Source organism: Apteryx rowi, unplaced genomic scaffold (assembly GCF_003343035.1).
Source record: "Apteryx rowi isolate R43461 unplaced genomic scaffold, aptRow1 scaffold_431, whole genome shotgun sequence".
NCBI classification, from domain to species: domain Eukaryota; kingdom Metazoa; phylum Chordata; class Aves; order Apterygiformes; family Apterygidae; genus Apteryx; species Apteryx rowi.
In genome coordinates, this window is record NW_020450685.1 from 585,304 (window position 1) to 600,293 (window position 14,990).

The 14,990-nt window shown below is 38.4% G+C and overlaps 1 long non-coding RNA gene across 2 annotated transcripts in view; it reads right to left on the reverse strand.

Annotated features, from left to right (window-relative positions):
* The window catches only part of LOC112971257, a 134,469-nt gene that overhangs the window by 23,018 nt on the left and 96,461 nt on the right, over positions 1-14,990 (reverse strand). The gene's annotated exons all lie outside the window — the stretch shown is intronic.

A 14,990-nucleotide genomic window follows, 5' to 3' on the forward strand; every position in this document is an offset into this window, starting at 1 on the left:
TAAAGCCACAACATTCATGGCCTGAATTCGTACGCAGACCACAAGGCACTAATGCCTCTCGGTGACAGAGCTGTAATCACAGAATCACCCCCCTGCCTACTTCAGCACATCTACAATATGAATGAGAAACAAAGTTTAAGAGCAAAATTTTCACAAATATTTAGTTTGTGGTCCGAAGGGTTTGAGGCAAACAACTTGAATCGTTTTGACCTGATTTTCCTTTGTTAAAARGAATAAAAAAATAAATTGGTCAAGCTACAATGACTTACATCAGARTACACTAGATGAGGTCAGTATTTACACAAAATCTGCATGATTTAATAAGAGGAGAATCAAGAACAGCAAAAATCCAGTACTATATTCCATACTAGAACTAGGCATGTAAGAAATTACTTGTCTTATGTTCATATGTTATCTTAAAACAAGATGCGAGAAAAATAACTTTATGCACATTCATTAAAGGAAACTAACTTCAGCCACACGTTTTTTATTTCTCTTCAATATACCATTTATACTGATACAAGAGGAGTATACCATTTGCTGGTCCTGTAATGTGGCATCAGCAGGCAATACTGTGTTTCCCACATAGCAGACTTCTAAATATGATTAACAACAAAGTGAATTTCAGTGTCAGAATTGTTCATGATTAGCAGTGTTTGTGGTTTATGCTTTTCAAAAGACAATCTGTCAAAATTTTCAATCAAAAATACTTTTATATGATTTTCCAGAAAAAAAAATAAAGAAGTTCTAGTATTCATAACTAGTAAGCCATGCTTCAGAAAACAACCAAAATATATGCTTGGAAATCATTCAGTTGGTTTTACATAATTTGTTGCACTATTAATGCAATTCAAACAATAGCTTACCAATATAACAGCTTATAAATTACCAATCAATATGAATCAAGAAAATAGTCTACTGTTTTATTGGTTTACATCAGTTAATCTTGGAGAATATTCCTAAAAATCACATCAGAAGACATTTCTACACTGAGATTCAGAAATGTCATAGTCCACAACCCATCTGCATTTCAGAACCAAATCAGTAGAGCTTTAGGATTCTGAAAGACAGCAAGAATAAATTCCCCGAAGTTAGAAGAGAGGTACAGGGTATTCACACAAACAATCCTTATACCAGGATATTGTCCGAGTTACTTGCTACTATTTACATGAGTAAGAGCTATTTCAAGGAATCCAGAATTGAAGGAATGAGAATATAATTCCCATATCAAATATTCTGTTAAAAGACATAAACTCAGTGCCTGGAAAAAGTGTTCCTGTCACACTTCAAAAAAACCCCAAACAAAAGTAAAAAATATTGGAAGCCAAACATGAACGATCAGACTTCCAGAGATCCACAGTAATTAACCAAGCAAAATCTACTTCCTCTCATCCTCAGTTTTTGAAAATGCAAAAAGAGAAACTAAAACACAGTCAAACAGCATTATAACAGGATTAATTTATCCCCAAATACTTTGTCCAAACATAGTAACACTGTTTAAAGCAGTCCACTCTGGAACCATGCACGTATACATAYACTTCATGTACTCAATGGTAGATACTCAAGCATCCAATTTCCACTCAGAGTGAGGGTCATACAACAACATCTATGCCACCCCCCTTCTTCCTCCAAACCCACATGGAGCCCTGTTAAAATTTATGGAGCTCCATATGGGTGTACATGTCTGCCTATGTAAATCACTGGCAAGATTAGAGCTATAATTATCATTATTAGGAGTGTCTAGTACATTTTATATGCTAGCAAAATCCACAAATTATGCTGGCAATCCTGTGTGGACTTTGCAATGCAATATGTAGTTAGTTTGAAGGGCTCTTCAAAGTCCGGTCCTTCCTTTCTTTCACAGTCAACACTCCCACTGAATTCTCCAGTATCTCTGAAGCTCAGATATCTCCCTTTGTTACAACACCAGATGCAAATAATGAACCTGATCTTTTTTGGTGATTACTTCCAGGCATATAGGAGTGGAGGGACCAAAAATAATAACTCACTAATAGTTGAAAGTACAGAAGAAAATACTGTTATTAATTTGAATAGAAGTGCCGGGAAAAAAACAAATCTTTACGTCCTTTATCAAAAAAAATCTCCCATAATGTTCAAAGTCCTTAATTTTGGTTGTCTTAAATGTATTTTTCATGTAAGTCATAAAATACAATTTTTATGTTTATTATGGCTTATGCACACAATTATATCCAAAAAGCTTTATAGGTACTAAAGTATGACATCCTTTATCCCACCACACCCTTACAGTRAGAACAATAATTCACTCATAAAGATTGATAGCTGGCATTTGTCTTGAGGTTGTTCAATGATTGCATGAGAATTAAAATAAAATTATCTTCTCACCAGAGGAGTTAGTCACCCCCGCGGGCCAGGGCTGAGGTGGAGTTATGATGAATCATGTATTAGGAGGATCTCTAGCTCTCAATGAAATTAGTAACTTCCTTGCAATTTAATTTAATTACACCTAACAAAAATCTCTGATCACAAAACATGCACCTTTGGAGGTCTAAAAATAGACGGTGTACTATTTAAGTCAACAGAAATCTCTATTTCTTCTCTCTTTCCCCTTCCCCTTATTTTCCCCACGCACACTTGCACACAGTCTTGGAAGGAGAAAGACRTGTTTCTGGAAGAGCTGACAGAGAAGTTGTTCTACCACTTCTAAACTATGAGTTGGATTCTCAACTTGTATGACTTCATATAGTGCCTTTAACTTGAGCAGAGCTACACTGAGTCACGCTGGTATTGGACTTAACAGAGTGTCTAGGCTTCTTCTAATAAAAAAGGGGAATTAGAAATAATTTTGAAACAATTTGGCTCTAAGCAATGTTTCTTGCAGGTAGGATTTATGAGAACAATAACAACTACTGGAGATTTTAATTCAAAATCCATTAACAGTCCACAATAATCATGGTCCTTTTCTTCGTTTTCACAAACAGCATAAAATACAAGTCTCCTTCAGTGAAAAATAGACCTTCTCCATTTCTGAACTCTGTATGTGCAGCAAGTCTTGCTGGCATCATCTGCGGAGGAGGTCTACAGCCTGACAGCTTCTGTGGTAGCTCCTGGTTTAAAACAAATGTTTTACATCTCCAATGTAACATTCCCTTAGCTGAATACTATCTCCTTTAAGATCACAGATCTTGCCCCGGGCCCTTGCCACACTGGTCAGACACTGCTAGGGTGGCGTAGGCAGGTTCTTTCCTGTCTGACATCTCTCACTTGGAAGGCTGTTGCCTTTATTATCATAACGTCTATGTCCAAACTTCCAAACCTTAGTCAGCAATAGAAATCTCTTAACGGGGACATTCTCTGAAGCTTGTTTGTCACTGGCAGATTCATCCTGAACTTTAGCTGATCTGTGCAATGTCCCACCAGGTTGACACCTTTTACTATACCCAACACACTGTTACAGCAAAGGACTAAGTTCAATGCTGGATAATGAGTTATAAAAAATCCAATACCAAGAGATGGCTCACTTATTTATCYATCTCTGATTCAGGTCAATGGACTTAAGGAATATTCGTGCATTTTTCTTCAGTCTGGACAGTGCAGAACACTCACAGATGGTTAAATTCTAGAAGTACATGCTCATATACACATACTCTTGGACASAGTGTGCTTATAAAAATTTACCTCTATTGAAAAAAGCACTGTTCCTATGCTGTAATGCATTTGTGACTCTCTAGAAAGCATGCAGCAGTACCTGCTCCAAAAGTATGGCTTCTTTATAATTTAAACTGAAGGAGACCTTYGTTTAGGCAACGCAGACTTTGACGCATGAATGCACAGTTCTGGCTGTGTCCAATAGCTTACACCCAATGTCTCAACATTTTCACCCTTTGCAACATTTTCACCTTCCTTAAATTAGAAGAGGTTTTCATTTTACAATACCCAGTCTTGTTTTTGTAAAAGAAGCCTAGCAGTTTTGTGCTAATCATTGGCAGATAAGCTTTTTCCTTACTTCTTCCCCTAGATGGGATGTCACAACATGCAGTGATCAGGAAGGAGAGGCACAGGGTCTGGAAGGACAGYGCAGAGTCACTCTGCAAGCACAAGGCTGGAACACGAGATGTAGCTGCAGAGCCTTGGTAAACCCTCATCTTGTTCCAGGGCCAACTTAGCTTCAGAAGTAAAACATCCCCCTCACTTTATTACAAAGCACCCAGTACATGAAGCACTGGCAGTGCTCAGGGGTGGCACCTGGGTAATTTAACAACATCATCAAATTGTGAGAGTTAGAATTTGATTTACAACAATGACTAATCCAATAAAACGGTTAAGCAAGTCAACACGCAGACTCTGAGACTTTTCAAATTTCTTTACCCCCAAGTACTTTGATGATGCAATCATTATAAAGCACTTCAGACATGCCATGCTTAGTGGAAACTATGGAACAACAAAGCCTCACGTGTATCCTTGTAGGGATCAGGTCATTCTTCCTTAGAGCTATGTAAATCTATTCCTAAGATCAGCTTTTTTTTGTAGAAAACAATGAGAGAAATAAAACAAGTAAACAAACACAAAAAAAGGAAAAACCCACACCTTCATCATAGCATGCATAAAAACAGTTAGTAAGAAGGACAGATTTTCTGTAAAAGAGGTGAATTTTCAGGTGGAGGGGGGGACAAAAARAAAACCAAACCAGGAATTCAAATCCTTGTAAATTGACAGGGCTATGCTGATTTATACCCACTGAGAGTTGTCCCTTCATAATTTGTTCCAGGTTGGAATTTTACTATAGAGAAATGTGCACATTCCTGTAAAGCCAGGGAAAAATAYGCCCAACTAAAAGGGTAGTTTCCATGTAGTTCTATTTTTGATCACTTTTGATATTTTAGGCTATGTCTTGCAACCATCCTATTTATGGGATCAAAAAGAAGTAACCCAGATATGTGAATCAAGTTAGTAAAGCCATTGGTCCAGACAGGACTAAGGCTGCTAAGTACATGATGATTGATATTGGACACATTTCTTTCTTGGCAGAGAGTTTTGGCTTTCAGCTACAYTGTACTGACATCAGGCACATTAGAAGTGAACCCAAATATCTGCTGAAATTCACAGAGATGTTGAAACATTTTCAACTCTGAAGCCAAAGATGTGTCAGCTGAGAAAGCTGAAGTCTACCTTCAACTTCTTTCATTCTAATTTGGGGAAGAAATGCTCAGCAAACTTGTCAAGTCTAAGCAAGCTCTTTTACAACCCACTTCTCTATTTTCTTGTGGCAGGAGTCCACCAGCAACAATCTTCATAAACACAGTAGAAAGGTCAGCTGTTGCATGCATTTGTCAGACTTGGATAGCGTCCCAAAGAACAAAAGTGGGTTCAGAACCCTAAACCATATTTCACTTTCCATATCAGGGAAAGGAAGACAAGGTTTAGGCCCATCTTTTGCTGATGCATGTGATTTCTAGAGAGATATCCCAYTTGCTCAAAAGATGTATTATAGAACAGAAGCATACTTATCTTTAGCCATTTCTTTTCTCTTGCAGGGCTCTAAAGCTTCCCATTCTCACTTCTGTTAATATATTTTCTGCTTTCAAGTCCCCCTTCTAGAGTCACTGTATTCAAGCACTGATCAAACCCTATTAATTGGCCCTTTGCACCATAGGCTCTTTTCAGGACTCCCAGTAAAGAATATACAATAAATATCTTGAAACTTTCAGATGAAAAAACTGCAGGTCTTGATGTGTGTGCTACTTAACCAATAACTGTGTTCAAGTTGTGACTGGTTCTTTGCACACAGATTGCTCAGTTTAATTATTTTACTCTTTGGTGTTCAGGCTGCATGTGGGAGTTCTGCTGTCTTCCRTTACTTCAAATATTACCAGAGTTTCCGTAAATTGCCTTTTTTTCTTTAAAGTTTGGGAGAAATTAACCTATGCAGCCTTTTAAGACACTATCTTTTAAAGAACCAACAAAATGTTCCTTTTGACATTGTCCTTAGWGGACAGTTTCACATATACTGGAATGACGATAAAACAGTGTTTTTCCCAGGCAACGTCTTTCTGGAGGGGCACAGCATTGATACAGTTTCCATGTTGGTACTTTGTAYCTTTATTATTGATTTTTCTTAACATAATTAATCAGTTATAAGTTCATTGACTTCACCTGAGTGTCTTGCATTTTCATGTTTCAGCGAATCATTAGTTCAAGAAATTCTTATCTTTTTGACCACACCACAGTTTGTATCTTAAATAATTATTAAAGCAGGTTGAAAGATTAGTTACAGAACAAGATCTAAATGATTAAAATGCTGACTAAATTAAATCTTCAGATAAAAATCTATTTTTATTTTGGAAAAGAACCAGATTACAAAAAAATCTGTTTTACAAACAACTGTAGTCTGTACRAATGGGATTTCAGATGTTTTCATCTTTCAAAGCCCGCAGGTAGGTACAGACACTAATTCTGAATTGCAGCCATGTCTGGGCTGGGCTACAGTAACTCCTGCTGGATATTCATTAAGCCACATCACAGGCCGAGATCTAGTTCTGCAGAAACAGCTCACCAACACGTCATCACAAAATGCTTCCTGCGTTGCATTAGCTTCCACTGAGCTCCCAGCTCCAAGTTTACACAAGGGTTCATGCAGGAGCATCTCCTTTGGGAACACAATTTCAGATACAACTTCTATTTCAGATAGATGAATGCAATTTCAAAACAACTACYGTGCTCTTAACTATTTTGTTGTTTACACTGCCATTAAGATTTGAAGCGAGAGATGCTTGAAATGTTAGCTTTTTAACYAGCTCCTTCAGAGAGGAAATAAAGATGAACAGCCTATAGAGAGAAACTTTGCAAGGTAAATTCCTGGAACACAGGACGATTTAAGCACATTTTTATATTAACCTTTTGCACACATACCTCATACTCTACAAAGAACCAAAATAGCCTATACACCTTAACAGGAGATGCAAAGGGCAATTATTTGAAAAAGTAATTTAAAGGCCTCCCTGTAAGTATCTCATCCACATATACTGGTAAGAGATGCTATGTATGAGTACACATACTGAYAAGAGACAGTTTTTCCTCATGCTGTGAGAAGGGAGAAGGCCAAAAAATGAAGTGTTCTGTGTAGGAACAACACAAAAATAGTATTATATTGTTCATCTACAATTCTTTTTTTTACCATCARAAGGTTTGCTTTGTTTTCTGAAGACCAACCAATGTACACGAGAAAGAGAAACAGTTATTGAACTTATCATCAGGAAACGGACAGYTACAAGCATATTTTGGCTGACTTCTGTAACTAATGGAATTGTTTCAAGACACAAAAAGAATACAGTGAAAAAGAATTAAGATGTGTACGAATAACAACAGGAAAACAAGCACTGAAAGGTAAGACATTGTTTAATGGGTTGTGCAATCTGACAGATGCCACATGATCTAGAAGCTGGAAATCACAAGGTTAAGATATCAGCATAAGAAAGCAGAGCAAATTTAGTATTATAAATAGTCTCTAACGACAACACCCACAAAGAATTGTTTAAAGTATCTTTCAAGGAAGAAAGTCTTAGATCTTGCCTTTACTACTGAATATGAGCTGAATCCCCTAAAGGAAATCTTTTTGAGCAACAATTATTTTTGAAGTACACATCTGCACTTTATGCTGATACAGAATAGAAAGTACAGGTCGCTGAAAAATACTAGATTTCTCAAAGCAACAGAAACAATTTAGAATATCTGAAGACTTATCTGGGTATAGCTTTTTTTCTTTTAACATTAAAAAAGTTAATATTGATTGGTCCAGACTGGTGATTTGGACACTTGCATAACTCAGAGTTTAAGTAAGTCCAAGCTTTGCCCTATTCAGAACAGGTGTTTGAGGCAGGCACAACTACATCTCAACTGAACTCAACTTTGCTTTTTTGAGAAAAAAAATCTTTCTTGGGACCTTAGAAGTTTTCTGTAGAAAAGTTTTGTTTCAAAAAAATGGCATTTCTTAGCAAAAAGCAAAGTAGCCCCCCCCATCTGCCATACCATTTGCCTCTTTTTACAACATTTTACCAACAAAAAAGTGAGCAAATGCTAATATCTCTATCAGATCTGAGAACTGAACATGAGATGATAATTTGTCCTAGAAAGTGAAATATTTCCAAAGTTATACGAATTGTCCTGCATCTAAAATACAGACTTTACCAACACAGTAAGACTTTCAAAGTTGATTTTGTCGCATTATCACCTTTTGTGGTTGCATCTCATCCTTTTCCCTTTCATTTCCATGACAGCCATTTAGATTACAACCTTTCAGAATGAAAAATGGAGCTCTCTTACAAGAAAACATAAAAATACCGTGTTTGTTGTCCTTATGTAGAACAAGGAAATAATGGCAAAAATATTAATAGAAATTAGATTTGTCCATTATCTACTTATAAATTACATGGCTGTTAATTCTGGTATACAAGCAGGTTGTCCCTTAAAACATATGCAAGGCTAACTGACAATGAAAACCATAATTAACCAAAGTCAAACTCTAAGATATTAGGTCCCCTACAGTCAACCATTGAGCCTCATCATCCCACCCTATCACTGGCCTCATCATCCATACCAAGAAGTTGGTATAAAGGCAAGGTTACAGCTGTTTAAGATTTTTTTCAGTGAAGGTACAAATTGCTTCACAGGATCTAAAGCCACCTCCTCCAGTAGCTGCAGCACCTGGGAAGCAGATCAGCCCTGCTGAATACCCTCCTTGCCCACAAATATAGATACCACTCACCCAGATCTGCTCTACTATGCAATTAAGTTCCGTGTCCCTCCACCCCAATAACACAGCGGCCACTTCTGTATTCTCCAATAGCTCCTGCAACCTGTGTATTTCCTTSTGCTGATCCACATYAGGGAAATYCGTAGCACAGATATCTCAGTATCAYGTTTAATCTGATGGCAAGCTTGACTAGAAATCTGAGATATTGAATTTCATATTATGAGGGAGACCAAGCATGTGGGAGCTGTTTACATTAAAAACAGGACTTGGAAAAAAATATGAAACCAAACTAAGTTTTGGTAAACTAAGATACAAAACAACAGCTAGGACAAGCTGAGTTTGTTCTGTCAGTAAGCACTGGAACAGCAGAGAMCCCCCTAAGACAGGCATATGCTGAAGGGAATTAACTGTTCTTCTACCCTCACCCCTTCCTATCAGTACAGGTATAGCTGCATCGTGACTCAGGTTACATTACCAGCTTCAGTGTGAGGATGATCCTGTACAAATGAGARAACGATGTAGAAATTAAAGCCACTTCAAACCATACGACCATACTTAGTTGTGCAGATTAGATTTGTGGTTCCTCTCTTAACTAACGGCCCCACACTACACGTAGTGTCCTGGTTGCCTTCTTGGCATGTTGCCACAGCAGGAAGGACATGCTGAGCTAGGCTGGTCCTGCAACAGGAAGAAAAGTGCTTTTAGAGAGCAGAGCTTGGCTTAGGACATGGTGTGGAGGGAAGCACTGGAGAATCAGCCATCTACTCCTGCTGACCCCAGAGTCAGATCCTCAGGAGGGAGCTACCTGCTACCTCAAGCATCTGCCTTCTTTGTAGATACCCAGAGCTGGTGTTCAGAAGAGCTGATTTTTACCTTAGAGCTAATCTGTCCTGAGTAGAGGCTAGGCTGAAATATGAAAGCAGACCAAAAGGAAGATGCGAGTATTTACATTTATGTACACACATATGACACTTCCTAAGCAGGCTCCAAGTAGGAAATTTAAATATTGGGCCACAGTCTTTTCTTGTATTTTCATATCTGCTAATTAATACAGGTCAAGGATTAAATTTATCCTATTAYGTTATGTGGACTTAAAAAAAATTAAGACTAATTGCAAATATATACATGAGTAGAAAATGTCTCTACAAAATTAATATTGCACCAGCATCATTATGCATTGTTTCAACACAGAAGTAATAATTTACTCTGTAACTTTCCATCCAAACTCCTTCTGTTGTACTTCTTTGGTATAATAGAATTCTGGGGAAAAAAGAAACAGCAGAATCATCATGGTAGTATGACAAAAATAAAAAATAAAAATTCCACGTTCTCAAACCATCATTTCCATGGGATCTTGAAAACCTGATTATTGGAATGATGGCTTTGTGGACGAAGAGGCTCAGGAAAGAATAAACTGAAATGTGAACTCACTTGCAATATCTAAGTTTTGCCACTATGATCTGTGTCCTCTGTGGCCACAAACTAACTCTTATTCATATTGGGGGTTGCAGGGGAAGGAAATATCTTGTCTTTGATCTTTGGTTTCTGCTGAACCATTTCACATTTCCCTCCTGTTCTCCCTCCTGCCATTCCCAGAGGGCAACCATGGACCAGATGTGAATGAAGCAAGTCACAAACAYGACCATAAATACTTCACCAAGAAAATGCAATTTCTTTAGCCTCATATAGCAAAATGCTGCAGATGTCAGACTGCTCATTCACACTCCGGCTTGCAACTAATCAGTACTAATCAAAGTGATCAGATTCACACTTCACTGAGCTTTCCCAGATTTATACTGCAGAGGACCTGGATTTCAGCGTGTACATGTATATTCACAGGCAGTGGATAGCTGGCCATATGGGGATCTTAGGAGAAAGAACACTGAAATTGTAAGGCAAACTTCAAAAAAGAACAAATTGATTCCTGATGCCATCTTTTCCTCTTAAGCTAGTGAGGGATCCCAAAAATAAAGCAGCACCACTCTTCATCACTTTCACATGATAAGTGGAACAACAACATGACATTACCTGATGTTACCATATATTCTATCTAAAAATTATTTGTTTTTGATAAATCTCTTGTAATGCTTTGATCTTCAGGTCTCATGAGTCATATTACACAGGAATTTACTGTATTTAATTTAGAAATCATTTGAAAAAGTCTACCACATTCATTTCTCTCTGCACCCCTATGAAGGGAAATCTCCAAATGAAGGAAGTAGAGGATCTCTTGAGGCCAGTGAACTGTCTATATGTAACTCTGTACARTTGTTTGTTAAACATTGAATCAAAAATCAAATTATAATGAAACAATTTAAATCCCATTATTGTAAGCAGCTGTCAGATACAAGAAACGCAATTAGAGCTTCTAAAGGTTTTGTTTTTAAGTGAAGACTTGATTGAGGAGAATCTTGGAGGCAAAGAATGGCCCAGAAGCTTCAGTAACCTTCACATATTGCTTTCTTTGATTTAGGACTCAGTCAGCAGAYTCAGTCTGAGATCACCTTGCTCTATTCTAATTAATGATTTATCTTATCTATCCACAGTAACCTAGAATTTCGGCATTTTATCTAAGTACCCTTTATAGGGAATAGAGGGAAAATGGTGCTGAAAAGCAATTGATCACTACTTCTCCACTGGCAATGGGAGCTGAGCTAAGATAACTGGCTAGGACAGGATGGCTACTTCTTGTTGGTATGTTAGGTGGGATGTGCCTCAAATTTTCTGTCTCAAAAGAAAAAGTTGTTCACAACTGACTTGGGACACCCAAGTTCAGTATTGCAGATACTATATGTAAAGTTGGGCAAGATCTCCAGAAAGGAATTAGCAATACTTACCATCAAAGGAATTTTGGTATGATAAATACTGGAGCTGGATGAAGATTASTGTTTAAGAAGAATTACTGAGTTCAAGGAGAAGGAGGAATGTTGCAGTTTCCTGAGAGGCGAAAATATTGACTTCAGGATTTTCTGCTTTAAAAGTGATCTTTTAGTTCACAGGGGTTCTGAATCAATATAAATGCTAAAAGAACACATAATTTTATTTTCAAATTTTTTTCTGTGGAAAAACTTTACAAACAAAATCTCACCTTTGCATCAACTATCAACATTTCATTCAATAAAACCATTTATTTTGCTGGGAGAAGGGGAGCACATGCGAAAACATTCACCTTACTCTGAAATACATGTGATGCACATACATACTATAGAAGTAGAAAGCATTCCTGTGCTTGACTAGAAATATCCCAGACCTGAATACAGATTAATACGCCGTAATTGGTACTTATTTACATATCATGATGTGTTAAGTTATACTATCTTCCCAATCTGCCTTGGATGATTCTTACATCTTTATTAAGCCATGATAATTACAAAATGGCCATTTTCATTCAAAAAGTTCATGAGATACTACTGAAAGTGTGAACTCCTTATTGCACTTAAGTAAATGTCCCTCCTTGAAAAGAGTTAAAAGGAGCTCTTAGCTATACTTAGAGAGGCAAATCTGTCAAACATTTGCAACTAGGAGTATAAGTTACAGCATCAGAGCTGTTTAACAGCAACACTACCAACCATTTACCCTCTTCTACAAATTGCTAGGCAAAGGAAGATGACATACTATATTTTTTATTTTGGGGATATGAATTCAATTTCTTCTGCTCCAGGATGGAAGAAAGACAAAACAAAGAGAAGCAGAATAAATTTYGAGTTTCCAAACTTAATTATGTCATAGCTCTTTTAGATTAATCAAAACATTTTGTTTATACTTTTCACTTCTTACTAGTGAACAAACACCAACATTAAAACATACATTTTAATAAGGAAAACTGGAACATTTCTGCTCCAGAATATTCAGCACTGAATGTTATCCACAATGAAATGCTCACTTTCAGCTTTTTGTTTTTGCACCCTGAAGTCACAGCTGAATTTAACCTTCAGCAAATTAGCAATTTCCAATGGGAAAACAGCTTGTCCAAAAATAACAGATGCTTTTCAGATGGCCAAATTGATGATCATCTCCATGGACACAACTTACTAATTTCCTAAGGAAAACTGTAAATGGCCTAATGCGATTGCTGAGGATTTACGGGAGGACGGCAAAGAGGCGCAATGAGACACAGTGAGAACCGGACACATCACTTCTATGCACACTCGAATTCCAGGGGGAGTTAGGAGAGGACAGCGCCAGGCAAAAGCAAAAGAAATCAGGTGAATAACTTCCAGGTTGCCGGGAGATACTACCCAGATACTCTGGCTATTTGGCAATTCATTAACAAATGGAGATTCATTAAAACGAGAAGGTGGTTTTCCACATTCAGGCCATCCAACAGATCTCTAACTGACCCATATCCAAGGGACTATTTACTCAAGACAAATACAACCCAGGGCAACCTAGAAGCATACCCTGTAGCCCACAGCCCACACACAGATGCGCCCAGCTGGACAAGCCACCTCCCAAAATCCTGAGGAGCACCCCTGCAGTCCTCAGCAGCATCCCTTGCATCCCTTGCATCACCCCTGCTTCRACCAGGGGTGCTGCGTCCCCCTTGGGCTCATCAGGGTGATGGGTCACAGTGATGCCAGYGGCCATGGACCATGGCGGTGGTGCAAGAGGGGAGAGGACACAAACTGCAAATACTAGTCCAGCAGCTTATGCTGGGTTCCAGCCTCCAAAAAGTTCCTCACCTCAGACACAGGCCAGTGTGGCGCTAGACCTGGCCATCTACTGGTCAGACCAACTGCTGTATCCTGTAGTATCCTGAAGCTGGTCACGTAACTAATTTTTTTAAGTTATGTGAGTGAAGTGCTAAAAGTAAGGAGGCCTCCTTTCATTTACCCAGATCTTTCACCATCAGAGATACCAGGACTCCTGTCCAGATCATCACGACTCAGCTCTGACAGCCCCTGGCAGAAACGCAGCCTCATCTGAATTAGCTGCTAATCAAGTGTAATCTGCTCTCACTTTCTCCACAGTGCAGAAGTGGCTTTAGCTCTCCTTATATTGACTAAACCTGCTAATGACACCCTGCTAATGATACCCACCAATGACCCCTGCAGATATAAACTAATGATATGTGCTAATAAACTGCAATTGAACTAAACCTTCTGTTCATTAAAGGCCAAAGTCCACCAACTTTACTGCCCCTAGGTAGAGCTATCTGTTCTCTCCCTGGCATTAGTGGGACAACTTGCAGAAAAAAGCACTTTACAGAAGTAGGTGGCAGAACTGGTACCTGTAAGTTAAATAGAGGGTTAGCCTCCCACCCTCCTCATGCTCTTGAGCGGTACCTTCCCCCAGGAGGAAAAGATGATCCGGTRATTAACCCAGGACACAAGACACCTTAGTTGGGACTGAGATCTATCACAAATGTCTTGTGAGACACTGGGATCCCTTTCTCTGCATCAACTTAGACTCTCCAAAKGGGGATAATACCTAGTCACAAAAGAATATGTCTACTCTGAACCAAAGATACAATCAGTAACTCAAAATATCTACTGAAGGAAACTTAGGACCTATGTGATGGTGGACAAGTCTTCTGGGCTACAGGTGGAGTAACCTTTTCTTAGCATTGAGTATGCTGGAGGAAATCCTTACAAGCTATAGTGATTGCGTTTTTTATCATTAGAAAGAGAATTTAGAGAAGCAGATTGAAACTATGTGCAAAGGTGGGGAAAAGTCAATATATTATAATAAAAATATTTCTAGAAGAAATATCCAAAGGCTCCATGATAATTCCATGATAGAAAGTGTTTTTTTTCCAATCTGGGTGAGGTTCAGGATAATCCCTATTAAATATCCTCTCTTTTAGCCAGTGCAAGCCATGATACTCTCCTATTTGATAGGTTTTTTGTTGCAGGTAATGTGCGAGGACAGTGAAGAGACTCCTGAGTCACTGGTTCTCTGGTAGATTTAATATGTGCCCGGGTGCCCTCCGGGAGCAGGGCAAGGTGCCTGTTCGATTATTATCTTTGGAGCCATCACAGCTAAATTCAGCAGAGCCCATCAGTCAGAGCCCTGAGCTGATGCAGTTCATGGTGTGGTCGTCACAATAAACTGAAATCAATGGCAATTTGTTAACGCCCTGGGGATGCGGACACACCACCATTCAGCTGCCCCTACTTTTGGCAGTGGCAGCCTCCAGGTTACACAGGTTCAAGGGGACAGACATCCAGGAGCACAAACCTCCTAAACTGCCTCTTAAATTTAAATGAACAAGAGAGTAAGTTTGATTCTTTCAGACAAGATACTCCCACTCTGGGTATTA